Source organism: Gossypium hirsutum, chromosome A10, assembly GCF_007990345.1.
Source record: "Gossypium hirsutum isolate 1008001.06 chromosome A10, Gossypium_hirsutum_v2.1, whole genome shotgun sequence".
Taxonomy (NCBI): Eukaryota; Viridiplantae; Streptophyta; class Magnoliopsida; order Malvales; family Malvaceae; genus Gossypium; species Gossypium hirsutum.
The window spans coordinates 9,276,211-9,293,420 of NC_053433.1; the positions used below are offsets into that span (position 1 = coordinate 9,276,211).

A 17,210-nucleotide genomic window follows, 5' to 3' on the forward strand; every position below is an offset into this window, starting at 1 on the left:
TTGGAATGAGGTCCTTTTCCACTCCTATTTTGATGTTGGTTCCCCACATAGTACACTGACTCGGGATTTGATGGATAATTCTCAAAAGAATGACCTTCCCCCACAGTATACACAGGAAACTACTTCAAATGGACTTGGTGGCTAAGTTGCAAAATTAGCACTATTAGCAGTAAATTGTTTTAACACAGAGGAAATAGGCGATACCTAAGCTGATAACGAAGTGAGGGTGTCAACTTCATGAACTTCGGTTACACGTCTTCCTGAAGCTATTCGATTTGTTGGCCATTGATAGTTATTACTCGCGATCCTCCCAATGATCTCATAAGCCTCACTATAAGACTTAGACAAAATTGCACCATTCGTAGAAGTATCTGCCATTAATCTTATATGTACATTGTGACCAATTTAGAATGACTCCAACTAGATACAATGAGAAATCCCATGATGAGGAAACTTACGAAGTAACTCCTTGAATCGCTCCCAAACCTCATACAAAGACTCGCCATCCAATTTTTGGAAAGTTGTGATCTCGTTCCTCAACTTAGCATTTTGCTAGGCGGAAAATACTTAACCAAAAATTTCTTTACTAATTCTTGCCATATAGATATAGAACTCGGTGGCAATGAATTGAGCCATGCTCGTGCTTGATCTTGCAACGAGTATGGAAACAACTTCAACCTCAATGTGTCTTCAGTCACTACGGCTATCTTGAATGAATCACTCACCTCCATAAACAATTGAAGGTGGAGATGTGGATCTTCTTTGGGAATACCACTGAATTGGCCCACCATTTGGAGCATTTGAAACATCACTATTTTCAATTCAAACTGGGTTGCCTCAATATCTGGCCTTCTAATTCCTGGATTTAACTCACTGAAAAGTGGCACAGCATATTATTTGATGCACCGATCCCTATCATCGGCAATGAGGATGGGATTTCATACATGACCGGCTTCATTACCTTGGTCTTGATTCTAATTTCCAAGGTCCATCTCGACTTGTCTTTGAGCTATTCGTTCACTTCTTCTTTGTTTGAAAGTTAGCTCAATTTTAAGGTCTACAGGGAGTAAATCGATAATCCAATCTATGCCCATAAACACTTGAAAATAAAATCAAAAAATTAAAAAGAATAAGTTAGAAATGTTAGAAATAAACCAAATAGGAAGTAAATAATTTCACAAAAAAAAATTGACTATGGAAGCAGTTAACAATCCTCGGAAACGGTGCCAAAAACTTGTAACTCATAAGTTTGTGCAAGTGTACACAGTCGTTATCAAGTAATAAGTAAGTATCGAGTTATCATCTCCATAAGGATTGTATTTGTGTTAAATAATTTAATTGTAAAATTAGACTAAAAACTTGGTAAATGAAAACACAATATGGTTGAGAAGTGATGATTAAAATTAAATATATTAAACTAAATGCAATGATCCCTAATGTAAATTACCCCAAGTATGAAAACTATATGAATGAAATAGATTTTATAAAAATTAAACACAATTTGCAACAATTATAACATAAATAAACTAGGACAATTACTTTAATTAAACTTAATTTATTATCAACATGCTTAATAACATTCGGAAAAATATTTCATGGCAACTCGATCTTTCATGAGTTTGGAAACCACATTAACTCCTTTCGAAATCCTTTATTTAGTAAATACGCATTTTACTGATCCTTATTTCCTAAGGGTTTCTTAGCATTTGTGTGAGGTAATAAGGACATGTTAGGTTTGAAACAGTTTAATCACACAACTCTAAAAACTATGCAGATAACAGAGCTTGGTTAGAGTTGTTATGCAACCTGCAATTTACTCTGGTTAGTACCTACATTGAGCATGCACATTTCAATTATTTGTCCATTATCCGTCGTTTGGTTAGGATCGCTCAGCTAATTCAGGTGCATTTCAATCATGTATGAACGAAATACAGAAATGATTTTAATTGAAAGCACGATTGATTGAGGCACAAACATTATAAGCATGAATCAAATAAATATTATTTAATCAAAGCAATCATCCTAGCTTAAATAAAATTAAGTTAACATTGTTGTAAACAAGAACAAAGAACACATAGCAAACATTTTTATATTAAACTAAAGAAATTGTTGTAAGCAAGAACAAAGAACACATAGCAAACATTTTTAGATTAAACTAAATAAAAGAAAGATTAAACCCAAATCAGAGAGACCGACGAGGCTCCTTCACTCATTCGCTTTGCTCCTTTGTTGATGGCTCTCCTAGGTGGTCGACCAAGGGCTTTTTAAGAGGATTAATTGCTAAAATCTCTATGAAGAGATGATGCTAGGCGTGGGAAATGGAAAATGCTAAAGACGATTGAGAAAATAGATAGAATGATGAAGGATGAGGGATATTTTTGAGGGATCAAATGAGGTCTTATTTATAGGTTAAGAGAGGAGGGTAGTTTGCTAAAAATAGAGAGCTTTAGTCTCTTCAAGCTTTTCCAATGAGTGGTCGGCCATGCTTAGTGGATTTTGAGTTGAATTTTTCTTGATTTGTAAGCAATTTAAATGCAATAACAACTCCGGACTGAGACAGTCAAATGTAAATCTTCGGGCAAATCTCTAATCTCTTCAACATTGCAAGAACCATGTGTAATTAAACCAAAAAGTGGCTTATGTGGACAGCCATGTGTACTCAAATTTGGGTTGACCTGATCTTCAATTTGGATCATTTTTTTGTAATCCAGCAAAGCTATCAGGCCTGCCCAAAAATAAATAGATAAATTAAAGGACCAAAGAACAAAATTTATCCAATTTAAATAATTAATTCAAACCAAATTATTAATGAAATATTTTAAAATTAATTATTAAATATAATTTTATTATTTAACTTAATCATGCATGGCCTATTTTATGTCTTCAAAATATAATATGCTCAAATAAATATAAAATAAGCCATTTTATGCATGAAAACTATATAATAAAGCATAAAATCATATTTTAATAATTTATATATCCTAATTTCATATTTTCACATATTTCATTAATTTATTAAACAATTACCTAGTTTTAACAATGAATTTAAATAAAAAGGTAATAAATTACATAGGAAAAGTCCTATATATTTTTTAGTTTATACTTTCCCCGGATGATAATCAATCACTAATTCATAATCTTTCAGCAATTCTAACCATCTTCGTTGTCCCAAATTCAAATCTTTCTGAGTTAAGATATACTTCAAGCTTTTATGATCAGTAAAGATATGACACTTTTCACCATATAAATGATGTCTACAAATTTTCAATGCAAATACAATAGCGGCCAACTCTAAATCGTACATTGAATAATTCTTTTCATGAGGTTTCAACCGTCTGGAGGCATAGGCTATCACTTCACCCTTTTGCATCAGTACACAACCCAAACCATTCAATGACGCGTCGCTAAAAATTACAAACTCTTTACACGACTCAGGTTGAACCAAAACTGGTGCCTCATTAAGTAATGTTTTCAACTGATCAAAACTGTGTTGACATTTTTCGGGCCACTCAAATTTCACATCTTTTTGTAACAATCTAGTCATCGGTGTAGCAATCACCGAGAATCCTTTAACAAAACACCGATAATAACCAACTAAACCCAGAGAGCTTCTGCCTTTGGATACATCTCTTGGTCATTTCCAATCAACAACGGCTGAAATCTTGCTCGGATCAACTCGTATACCTTCCACCGAAACAATATGTCCTAAAAATTCAACTTCTCTGAGTCAAAACTAGCATTTGCTGAATTTAGCAAATAGTTGCTTATTTCTCAGGGTTTGCAGCACAATCTTTAAATGCTTGTCATGCTCAGACTCATCTCGTGAATATATCAAAATGTTGTCAAAGAATACAAAAACAAATCTGTCTAAATACGGTCTAAATCCATAAAAACTGTAGGAGTATTAGTTAATCCGAAAGGCATAACAAGAAATTCATAATGCCCGTACCTTGTTCTAAATGCAGTTTTTGGTACATCCAAATCTTTCACTCATAATTGATAATAACCAGACCGTAGATCAATCTTCGAAAACACTGTTGCTCCTTTCAACTGATTGAACAGGTCATCAATTCGTGATAAAGGATACTTGTTCTTTATCATAAACTTGTTGAGCTAGCGTTAATCAATACAAAGTCTCATTGATCCATCTTTCTTCTTTACGAACAATACCGGTGCACCCCAGGACAAAAAAACTAGGTCGTGCAAAACCTCTATCCGTTAACTCCTGTAACTGAGCTTTCAACTCTTTCAATTCTGTTGGAGCCATTCTGTATGGAGCTATAAATATTGGTGATGTTCCCGATACTAATTCAATGCAAACTCAACCTCTCTAATCGGTGGCAACCCCGGTAGCTCTGTTAGAAACACATCTAGATACTCACAGATTACTAGTACTGATTCAATCTTCGATCCAGACACTTTTGTATCTAATACATAAGCAAGATAAGCTTCGTAACCTTTCCTCACATATCTCTAAGCTGACATCTACAAAATCATAATAGGTGATCCACTCGACTCATCAAATTCAATTCGAAGGATTTCACTATTCTAACATTTTAATTCAATAGTCTTTTGTCCACAGTTCACAACAACATCATGCAACGTCAACCAATCCATACCCAGAATTACATCGAATTCATCAAATGGTAGTAGCATCAAATTAGCCAGAAAATAGTAAACCCGTACCATTAGAGGATAGTTCTTGGAAACTTTATCAACTAGAACATACTTGCCTAAGGGGTTCGACACTTTAATCACAAATTCGGTAGACTCAATAGGAAAATTCTTACTAGACACTAAATTCATACAAATATAGGAATGAGTCAATCCAGGATCAATCAATGCAATTACATTAGTGCCATAAAGAGAAAATATACTGGTGATAACATCTAGTGATGACATATCTTTGCAAGTGTGAATAGCGTAAGCTCTGGCAAGTGCTCTAGCCTCTTATCTCACAGCTGAATCTTTTGTCGCACCTTTACTACTAGTTATATTCCCCGTATTTCTAGGTGGCCTCCCTCTAGTAGCTTTGTTGCTCAGTCTTGCATTCTGGACTTTATCTTTCTCGACTAATTCCAGGCAATCTCGAATAAAATGATCTTGCGAGCCACATTAAAAACAACCCCTATTATTCATCTAGCACCCACCAAAATGTCATCTACCATGCTGTTGACCCTCGGGTTTATTATTTCTTACACTACCAACACTTAATACTGATGTAGCTTAAGTTTTAGAACTTCAGTATTGCTTTCCATGATCTCTGTTTGGATACCCTATTGAAGCATTCGTACGAGTGTATGAATCTCTTGATTTCTTTGATGAAAACTAATATGGTTTATTCATCGATCTTTTTTTCGAATCTCTAGCTTCGAACTCAGCTTTTCTCTTTTCTTTGCCCAAATCTTCGACTTTGCAAGCTCGATGTCTCTCAGAAGTGAAACAACACATTTTACACATTCAGCTGGTGTGCATAAAAGCTCATCAGATACCTGAATCATATTTTCAAGCCAAAACTCAGTTCTCTCAAAATCTTCGTCAACAATAGCTCTCAACTCTTTGGCCTCGTATTTTCAAATCTTATCAGTTGGCAGCTTATTTAATCTTAAAAGTTCCACACCTTGAGGAGCTACAGGAACTGGATGGGGATTAGGTGGGGGTGGAGGTTGTTGAGTAGCCGAATTTATTCGAACAAACTCTATAAACCATTCATTCATCATCTAGGAGAAGGCTTCTTTAGCCTCTCCTCCCTGGCTAACCGTTAAAAGTCTCGACTTTGATTGCGCTACTCCATGAATGGAGGCTGGCACATTACTTTCAACATCATCAGCTACAGCTCGATTGGGATCCATTTCCTATATGAAAACACGATTTAAACTGCCAGGAGATATCATACTATCACAGGTTATATATGGCATGTATAGCTAAACCCTCACATAAGCTATATTAGTCCGAGAATTGACTAAACTATAGCTCAGATACCAATAAATGTAACACCCCTCACTTGTATTCAACACCAGAATAGGGTTACGAAGCATTACCAGACTTATAAAATAATTAAAAATTTATTTCACATACATTTTCAAATTCCAAGTAATCATCATTCAATATAAGTCACATTGTCCCTAATATGTGTGGTTCGGGACTAAACTGGTAATTCAAGAAATTTTTACGAAACTTAGAAAATTTTTCAAACTACAGGGGACACACGCTCATGTGGCCCGATCGTGTGTCTCACACGGCCAAAGACACAACTGTGTCACAGGCCATGTGGACATTTGAAAATGGATCACATGGCCGTGTCCCAGCCCGTGTTTGACCCCGTGTAACTCTCTAACTTGGGTCACATGGCTAACACACATGCCCGTGTGACTAGCCCGTGTGCCTAAAGATATGGCCACACACACCTATGTGCCAGGCCGTGTCCTAGGCCGTGCCAAACCTGTAGGGTATACTGACTTATGCCACACGACCAAGTCACACGCCCATATGCTGGGCCGTGTAGAGCATACTGACTTGATTTCTAATTCAACTCCGGGGGACACACGGCCTTGTAACCTAACCATGTGTCACACACGGTTGAGACACACGCCTGTGTGGACAAAAATAGGCTATTTACCAAGCGATCTTGCCACCCAAATTTACACAAACCTAAACCAGCCCAATTGGCACATAAACATGGCATAATTAAGCATTCAACCAACCTTAATCAAGCATATTTCATACCATTTCAATACCAACCAATACAAAACAAATAAATACCACAATGTGCCATTCAATTTCATACCAAAACTCATAATCTCAAATCAACAATATAATCACTTTCAAACATGAATCATTTAGCCTAATCTCACAAACATTCCAAATTCAATTCTCAACCATTTAGTACCCCTAATTACCAAATACCAACTAACATCACATATCCATCAACAAACTCACAACACAAGCCATATGCACAAGTATATATACACAACCAAACCAACCAAATTAAGCCAACTCTCAAGGTTATAAACAAAATAAAACTTTTAATATTTACAAGCCATTTCAAATGACTAAATTCATTAACAACACAAATACCAACAAGACTAAAGTCCCTATACATGCCATATACTCAAAATACTTAAGTTCAAAAGTACCAAAGTGATAGTTGGATAATGTGATGAAGTCTCCGACGATTCCCGAATCTGAGCTAGTTTGATAACACTATAAAACATGAAAAATTAAACAGGGTAAGCTTTAAAGCTTAGGAAGCTCGTATGAATCAATAAGCAAATTCATCAACTATTCACTAATCAAATAATATAAACAATATAGGTATTACAAAACCTTTAATCAAAATGTTAACTTGTACTCAATCACATATATAGCCATAAACTTATAGATTCCATAAATTTAATGCTGATATAGTTTCTGTACATACTTCTACGGTTACATATCTAGTTCTCACCATTTCATATCTTTGATATACCCGTTGAACCATTCAGAATACTATTGGATACTCAAGAATCTTGCACCCTAAGTGCCACATATATACCCGAAGCTATCTCAATCTCGTATCACAATATAATGCTCACTCTCGAGCCATCAACGGGTCTGCTCACCCAAGCTGACAGTCATGACAAAGCTACAAGGTGCTGCTCACACAAGCTGACGAGTATCCGCAGCACATGCCAGATAACTCAACCACCGGTAGGACGTACGGACCAACACCCAAATCACATAACCCCTAATGACATGTCATTTGTATCCTAATCTATTCTTAAGGTTCAACCGGGAATTCTCATTTTTCGAACTGTTGTATTCACAATTTATGCAATATCAAAGCATTTTAAACACAAAAATAATAATGCTTATTACATGCAAACTTACCTCGAATGCAAAAACGAAAAAATGAGTCGATTAATCCGAAACCATATTCTTTCCCGATCTAAATTCGTATTTCACTTTTCTTGATCTAAATGTAATCAAAATTAACTTATTTAATAATCTCTCTATTCAATTTAGTCCAAAATACACATTAAGAAAACTTTACATTTTTACCCCTAATATTTCACTTTTTACAATTTAGTCATTATTTCATAAAAATACAAATTCATGCAAGTCAACCTAAAGCCATGCTAGTTGAATTTCAATTAGGTCCCTAACAGCCCAGATTTTTCATTTATTTCACAATTTAACCACAAAATTTCAACATTTCTCAATTAAATCCCTAATTTTAAATTTTACCAAAAATCCTTTTTCAAATGTTGTTTATCTAACAATAAGCATGCATTTTCTATCATCAAACATCAAAATACACCAACAGTCATCAATGGAAAAACCCTAAACCTTTAACAATTTTGCAAATTAGTCCCTTGGCTAGCTAGATTAAGTTGTAACGATCTTAAAAACATAGAAATCAATAAAAATGTGACAAAAATGGACTTACATGCATAGATAATAGTTGGTCGAACCTTGAAGTTTCTTTAATCGTGTTTCTAAGTCTAATTTTCGATGGAAAATCTCATGAAGAAGATGATATCTTATTTTATGTTATTTTTACTTAAGTTTATTTATTAATTTTCTAAACTAACCTTGGCTATTAACATTAAAAATCACTTATAATATGTCCATAAATTTCCACTAACATTAATAATGTTCTAATTACCATATAAGGACCTCCACTTTTTAATTTAATAGCCATTTGGTACCTTTAACTAATAGAACATCACTTTTGCACTTTACGCGATTTAGTCCTTTTTATCGAATTAAACATTCAAACAATAAAATTTCTTAACGAAAATTTTACACAAACATACTATCATGTTTTAGAAATTAAAATAATAATAAAATAATTATTCTGAACTCAAATTTTTGGTCCCGAAACCATTGTTCTGATTTGACTAAAAACGGGTTGTTACATTTTCTCAGCTGCTTTCAAACTCTAAAACACAGCAACGAAGCATATCTTCAAGAATCTGTATAATTCTCTCGGACTGACCATCAGTTTGGGGATGAAATGTAGTACTAAAATGCCACTGCGTACCCAAAGCTTCTTGCAATTTCTTCCAAAATCGCAATGTAAACCTCAAATCTCTGTCCGAAATAATAAAAACTGGCACCCCGTATAATCTAACAATCTCAAAAATGTACAATTCAGCTAATTTTTCATGTGAAAATTTTGTACGTAACGAAATAAAATGCACGGATTTCGTCAAACGATCAATAACAACCCAGATAGCATCTTTCTTTTTCAGAGATAGGGGTAGCCCCAATACAAAATCCATTGTAACTCTATCCCATTTCCACTCTGGTACCATCACTAGCTGTAGTAGTCCCAAAGGAACTTGATGTTCATCTTTGACTTGTTGAAAGACCAAGCATCTAGACACAAATTCTGAAATGTCTCATTTCATGCCCGGCCACCAGTACAATTGTTTCAGATCATTGTACATCTTAGTACTCCCTGAATGAACAGCGTGTGCTTCATGTAGAATTTTCTGAATAAGCTCAGAATTCTTCGGTACACAAATTCTACCTCGAAATAGTAAACAATCATCGGATCTAATCTGATATTCTGAATCAGTAGTTGACTCACATTGTAATCTTTTAGCTTGTAACTCATTATCACATACCTGAGCCTTACAAATTTGCTAAAGAAATACCAGTTTAGCTTTTAACTTAGTTAAAATCGAACCATCATCAGATAAAGTTAACTGTGTGTTCATCATACGCAAAGCAAATAAAGATTTTCTACTCAGAGCATCCGCGATTACATTCGCTTTCCCCGAATTTACTAACTCATAGTCTTTCAACAACTCGGGGAATCTTTGTTGTCGCAAATTCAAATCTTTCTGAGACATTAAATACTTTAAGCTCTTGTGATCAATAAAAATATGGCACTCCTCACCAAATAAATGATGTCGCCAAATTTTCAATACGAAAACAATAGCGGCCAACTCTAAGTCATGTGTCGGATAATTCTTTTCATGCAATTTTAACTGTCTGGAAGCATAAGCTATCACTTTGCCCTCTTGCATCAAAACACATCCCAAACCATTCAATGATGCATCACTGAAAATCATAAATTCTTTACCCGACTCAGGTTGAACTAGAACTGGTGCTTCAATTAATAGTGCTTTCAACTTTTCAAAACTCTGTAGGCATTTCTCAGACCATTCAAACTTCACATCTATATGTAACAATTGAGTCATCGGTGTAGCAATCATTGAGAACCCTTTTACAAAATGCTGATAGTAACCAGCTAATCCCACAAAGCTTTTGACTTTGGACACGTTTCTTGGTGGTTTCCAATCAACAACTGTTGAAATCTTACTTGGATCAACTCAGATGTCATCTGCTGAAACAATATGTCCCAAAAATCCAACTTCTCGGAGCCAAAACTCAAATTTACTAAATTTAGCTAATAGTTTCTTATTTCTCAATGTTTGTAACACAATCCTCAAATGTTCAGCATTTTCAGATTCATCTCAGGAATAGATCAGAATGTCATTAATGAATACAAAAACAAATCTGTCCAAATATGGTTTGAAAATTCTATTCATCAAACCCATAAAAACTGTAGGAGAGTTAGTTAATCCGAACAACATAACAAGAAATTCATAATGTCCGTACCTTGTTCTGAATGCAGTTTTCGATACATCCAAATCTTTAACCCTTAACTGATAATAGCCAAATCGTGAATCAATCTTTGAAAATGCTGTTGCTCCTTTCAACTGATCAAACAAATCATCAATTTTCGGCAAAGGATACTTATTTTTAATTGTAACCTTTTTAACCTGACGATAATCGATACACAATCTCATCGATCCATCTTTCTTCTTTACGAACAGAACTGGTGCACCCCAGGGCGAAAAACTAGGTCGCGCAAAACCTCTATCGTTAACTCTTGTAACTGAGCTTTCAACTCTTTAAATTTTGAAAGAACCATTCTATACAGAGCTACTGATATCGGTGATGTTCCCGGTACTAATTCAATAGAAAACTCGACTTCTCTGATCTGTGGCAACACAGGTAACTTTTCTGGAAACACATCCGAATATTCACAAACCACTAGTACTAACTTAATCTTCGATTCAGACACTTTTGTATCCAGTACATATGCAAGGTAAGCATCGCAACCTTTCCTCACATATTTCTGAGCTAGTATCATCGATATCACAACAGGCAACCCACTCGATTCATTGAATTCAATTCGAAGAATTTCATTATTTTGATATTTCAACTCAATAGTCTTTCGTCTACAATTTACCACAGCATCATGCAGAGTCAACCAATCTATGCCCAAAATCATATCGAATTCATCAAATGGTAAAAGCATCAAATTTGCTGGAAACAGTAACCCCGAGTCATCAAAGGATAATTCTTGAAAACTTTATCAACTAGGACATACTTGCCAAAGGGGTTCGATAATTTAATTACAAATTCGGTAGACTCAACAAGTAAATTCCTACTAGACACTAAATTCTTACAAACATACGAATGAGTTGATCCAGGATCAATTAAAGCAATTACATCAGTGTCAGAGAGAAAATGTACCGGTGATAACATCTGGTGATGACGCATTTTCGCGAGCGCAGATAGCGTAAGCTCTAGCTGGCGCTCTAGCCTCAGATTTCACAATAAAGTCCTTTGTTGCACCTTTGCTACTAGTTACATTTCCTGTATTTCAAGGTGGTCTCCCTTTAGAAATGGTATTTCTTTGTCTTGTATTCAGAAATTTATCTTTCTCGGGTAACTCAGGACAATCCCGAATAAAGTGATCCTACGAGCTACATCTAGAACAAGCTTTATTATTCATCCAACAGTCTCCAAAATGTTGTCTTCCACACTGTTGACACTCAGGTTTGTAGGTTCTAACACTACTAATGCTCGATACTGAAGTGGCATGAGCCTTAGGAATCGTGTGTTGTTTCCCACGATCTCTATTACAATACCCCACAAGAGCATCCGAATGATTATACGAATCCCATGATTTCTTTAAAGAAGAATTACAACACCCCAAACCCGGCGCAGACCTTATGGCTGAATCTGGCGATGCCACATAATAGGGTGTTTGAAAACTAAGTTTCTATGTTAAATCCATTTCTATTTAATTACTTTTCTTATCTCATATTAATTAATTAGGATTTTAAAAATGAAGTTCATTTCGGAAGCTTAATAAACAGTTTAAGTAATCGCGACATTAGGAAATAAACTTTAGCTTTTGAAAACCCAGTCTTCCTACGTCTAGTAGTTATAAATCCATAAAAATAAATAAAAACCAAATTTAAGCAAAAGTCCTAAAAGTCCGCAAGTTACATCAAAATAAATCAATAATCGTAAAACGGGATAAAAACCATGAAAGTCAAAAATCGTGGTTATTGTCGAGTCCTCTGTTGCACCGATCCATCTAGGCCTAGGGATTACCTATGCACATTAAACAAAAGGGTGAGTTTACATAAACTCAGTGTGTAATCCCTCAGAAACAAACAATAGCAAAGCATAGTGCACAACCAAAATAGTCTTGGGCCTAAGCCCTTTCTAGTATCAGTAACAGTTTAGGCCTTAGCCCATCTCAGTATAGTATTAAATATGCAGTAGAGCCTTAGCCCATCACAGTATCAGTATCAGTCATAAATATTCAGTAGCAAAGTCCTACCCAATCAGCCTCTACACACAATCTCCGTCCAACCCTATACTCCATGTGAAGATTAAATCAACTCACCCATCCCTACACTCTAGGTAGTACATAATGCGGCACGTAAATAGTAATTTGCATCTAAGTTGCCAGATATTAGGCTTAAAGCCTTTCAGTACACTTCCTCCAAATATCATCATCCCAACTCAATGCAATGCAAACATACAATATGTCATGCTTTCCTGCAACCATCAGTCATACGTATACATACATATATCAGTAATCATGCACCACATACACTCAGATCATACATTTAGGGGTCTAGGTAATGCTTACCGACCCTACAATAGGTTTACAGTAGACCCTTCCGAATTTGACTCATCTTTTGCTCCATCACTATCGCCTTTGCATGAATCACTTCGCTCCTTCTTTGATATTGGACCCTATGGTTCAAATATGAAATTTGGAAACTCAGGCACAAAAATAAACGGGTCTTTGTATATTTCCCTAAAAGCACTTCTCATTGAGTCATCCCTTATTTTTTAGTATCTCTAGTAGGATTGTTGCTACCATTGCATATGTTACATGAAGTCCATCAATTTTGATAGCTCAACTCGAAGGTCTGGGCTAGGTGGTTGAGATCTAAACATTGAAGTTTCAGTATCAAGTTTAGCTTCTAGCTCCACTGATTCTACTTTATCAGGGACTTCAAATGATTGCATCGTGGGATCTTCTTCTTCATCAGGGTCCTCTGGTTCCTCACTTACTTCAACTCATTTCTGTAGAACTGAGTCTCCAACTACTCGGTAAAGGTCCCAATCCGTGATTATGCGTTGGCTACACCCCGTCTTCCTTACATTCACAAGAATTTCAGCTTTCAAGCATAAAATTGTTATTGTAAAGGGGAAGTGAGCAGGGCCAGAGCGTTTAACGACACAATTCTATATTTCCCTCAAGATGATATTCCCCACATCAATGGTCTTTTCAGTTAGGATCGAGTACAATAAGACCATTCGCTCTAATGAGATTGTAGTCCCATGTGAGCTAGGCATAAGTCTGAATTGGATGAAGTAAAACCATACCTTCGCGAGTGGCATCAAATATTCTCTTCGACAAGTGTGGATTCCTTGTTTTGACACAGTCCATGTAGAACCCTGAACTGTAAGTTCCTCTAGAATTTCTTGCAAATTTTCAGGCTTGATATTGCTCATCAATGTGGAATATTCATCGTTTTTGAAATCAGTTAATTCAAAGAACTCATTAATAGCATTTGAATTTATTGGTACCTTGATTCCGTGAACTAAAACTTCTGTCATCTCGCTTGAAGTTAAATTGGCATAGAACTCACGAACTAGCTCTTCATCCACACTAGGTCTCTTTTCAAAAAACAGCTCACAATTGAAGGTTTTAACAACTTAACGAATACGTGCCATAAAGTCTTTGTAGTTGTTTTCCTTTAATGTAAAGCCTTTCTCTAGATGCATTTGTTGATTTTAGAAGATACTTTCGTATCTCACTCTGGCTTCTTCACAGTGGAACTTGTTTTATGTTTCATCAATTTGAGCAAAGCACGAGTTCTCTTGCGAGGCATAATTAACCACCTTTTTTTAAGAATTAAGAACTCCTAAGAAATTAATAATGGATAAAAATATAGCAAATTAAAAGAGGTTGGGAGGGTGACGGCTAAGGACAATGGTGTGGGTATGTGCCGCACAAGTGCTGGAGGGCTTCTAGAGTGTGCGGGCAGATGGGTACAAGGGTAGGCAGTAGTGCACGGATCGTTGAGTAGGCCTGGTGCTCGTGCGTATGAAAACTGAGCACTGGTGTGGGACATGGCCTGGGCAACTGGGGCTGGAGCAGCAGACAGCCAAGGAGCAGCGTAAGACGCTCAATGCAGCGCGCGATAGGGGAAGGTGCGTGCGACGTAAGCGTACGGCGTGCTGAGAGTGTGCTAGCCGTCTGCTGGGAGCTGTTGTTGCTAGGGGTTTCGACACTTTGGTGTTTTAGTGCTTTGGGTGGGTTTTGAGTGATAAATGAATGGGAAGATGTAATAGCCCAAAATTGGGTCTAGTTGGAACAGAGGTTTCGGGACCACAAAATCCGAGATAGAAATAATTATTTTATGATTATTTTGAGGTCTATGATATGATTGCATGATTGTGTGAAAATTTCGTGAAGAAATTCTATGCATAAAGTGCTCAATTTGAAGTTAGGGACTAAATTGAATAAGTTGCAAAACTTTCATTCTAGAAGTTTCTAGTATGAAATTGCTTTGAAATATTAATTACGTGGTCTTAAATAGAAATTTGACCAATTTCTAAATGATGGACAAAAATTGGACATAGATGGAATTTTTGAAAGTTTAGTAAGGAAGGGCATTTTGGTCATTTGGTAATTAAAAGAAATAAAAATGGAAAATAAAGCCAAAATTTACACATCTTTTTCATGGAGGCCGAAATTAGCATGGGGAAAACCATGGCTAGGGTTTTCAAGCTTTCCAAGCTCAATAGTAAGTCCGTTCTAACCCCGTTTTTCAAGTTCTTTACGTTTTTGGAATCTCGGTAATTTGATTAAGCTTATTCTAGCAATAATTTAAGATAGGGTTCATATTTGGAAAAATACCCATAGGTGAAATGTGTTTATTTTGGTGTTTTATGATAGAATATGAGGTTTTAAATTACGTTAGACAACTTGTGCTACTCGGTTTTGAGTGAAAACGAGTAAAAGGGCTTAATCGGTAAAAATACCTAATAGTCATAAGTATATGTTAGAGTGAGAATTTGATGTTGCCATAGAAGGGAAAAGTGATCAGCATGTTATAAAACATAAGAATAAGGGATGAAGTTTAATTCCCGAGCCTAGGGGCGAAAGTGTAAATATGCAAAAGTTTAGGGGCAAAATTGTAACTTTTCCAAAGTTTGAGTTAATGACTGTTTTGATAGTACATTAATTAAATAAGTAAAATATGATGTTTTAGATCTCAAAAAACGAGATTTGAACCTAGAATGAGAGAAAAATCGAAAATTGGGAAAGTTGATAAAATGGTCGTTTTAGTATCGAGGTAAGTTCATATGTATAATAAGCATTAATTTATGCATGTTTCAATGTAAAATTGATATATTCATTATGATTTCCGAGGTGTTGAAAGTATGTAAGTTGGTATGATAATAATACAGCAATAATGCTGTAATTTATATTTGAAAGTTAAATTTAGTGAATTAATTGAATTATATTAAATTAAATGATTATGGTGCCAAGTTTATGAATTGATTTAAAAATATGACTATGGTACATGAAGTGCATTGAATTATCATACATAAATGTGATTTCTATGATTATGGATATTATGGGAAATTGTAAGTTCACATGATTTTTAATAAGGCAATGTGTAATTTAATGTTATTGTCTTGATATTAAATGAGATGTAAGTTTATATGTAAGTAATACATCAATATTACTTGTATTATGATATTTTATAATAATATTGGAAATATGTTTGTGGATAATTACTTGATTGGTGAAATTGTTGGAAAAGAGAGAAATCTCGGTTGAACCTTCGGAAAGATTGGATGATACAGATAGTATGTAGCTAGGTCACATGTATGGTGCTGAGTGCACATCATGTGTATAAGAGAGCTACAAGACATTATGATGTAGCTAGGTCGCATGGGTGATACTATGTGTACACCATGTAGACAAGAGAGCTACGGGATATATGTAGCTAGGTCGCATGCGTGGCTCCAGGTGAAGGACACCATGTAGACAAGAGAGCTACGAGATAAATTGGCTAGGTCACATGGGTGGTACTGAGTGTTCACCATGTGTACAAGAGAGCCGAACTCTATGATGGGTGGAGCTATGTGCTGAAACCACCAAGTATCGAGGATTGATCTGAAGTGTTCAACGGGAGACTCTCTATGTATTTCTTTGTGAGTTTTGTGATGAATAAGTGCATGAACTTGGTTATGTGAATGATGTGTTCATTAAGTGACCAGGATGTGGTAAGGTTATAAACAAGTAAGTTATACATGAGGATGATTTTATGGTGACCTTGTGATCATGGGCCTATACTTGTGATGTATGAAATGTGGTGAAAATGATTTGTGATATGTATGTTAAAATGAGGTTAATACAAAGAAAGTGTGAAAGAGTGAATTAGCAATAAAACTGTTTTGGACAGTAGCAGTGATGTGATTTTGAAAAATCACCAAAAATAGTATAAATTTAATCAGAGACTGAATGAGATATCAAATTAAATATTAATGAGTCTATTTTCATATAAAAGATGCAGAGCAAGAAAAAGAGTTCTTTATTTTGAGATATTTATGTTTTTATGAGACTGGTTCAGAATGATTACGTGATCCCCTATTCTGACTTTAGAAAATCACAAAATTTTGGATAAACATAATTAGAGGCTTAAACTTATATTTTTAAAATCCCTAATGAGTCTATTTTCAAGATAAATCAACAAGAACATTATCTGAGTTCTGTACTATGAGATAATTAATTTTTAGTGAAGAGAGGTCAGAACTGTCAGAAAGTGAAACAGGGGAAACTTTAATGAATAAACTATACTAATTGGCTCAACCAA

At 35.3% G+C, this 17,210-nt stretch overlaps 1 non-coding gene across 1 annotated transcript; it reads left to right on the plus strand.

The window, feature by feature from the left end:
* The first annotated feature begins 436 nt into the window (after positions 1-436).
* LOC121209104 (small nucleolar RNA R71) lies at positions 437-543 on the plus strand. Its single transcript, XR_005904221.1, has one exon. It is a non-coding gene; the product is annotated as a small nucleolar RNA R71 (small nucleolar RNA).
* Positions 544-17,210: the final 16,667 nt, after the last annotated feature.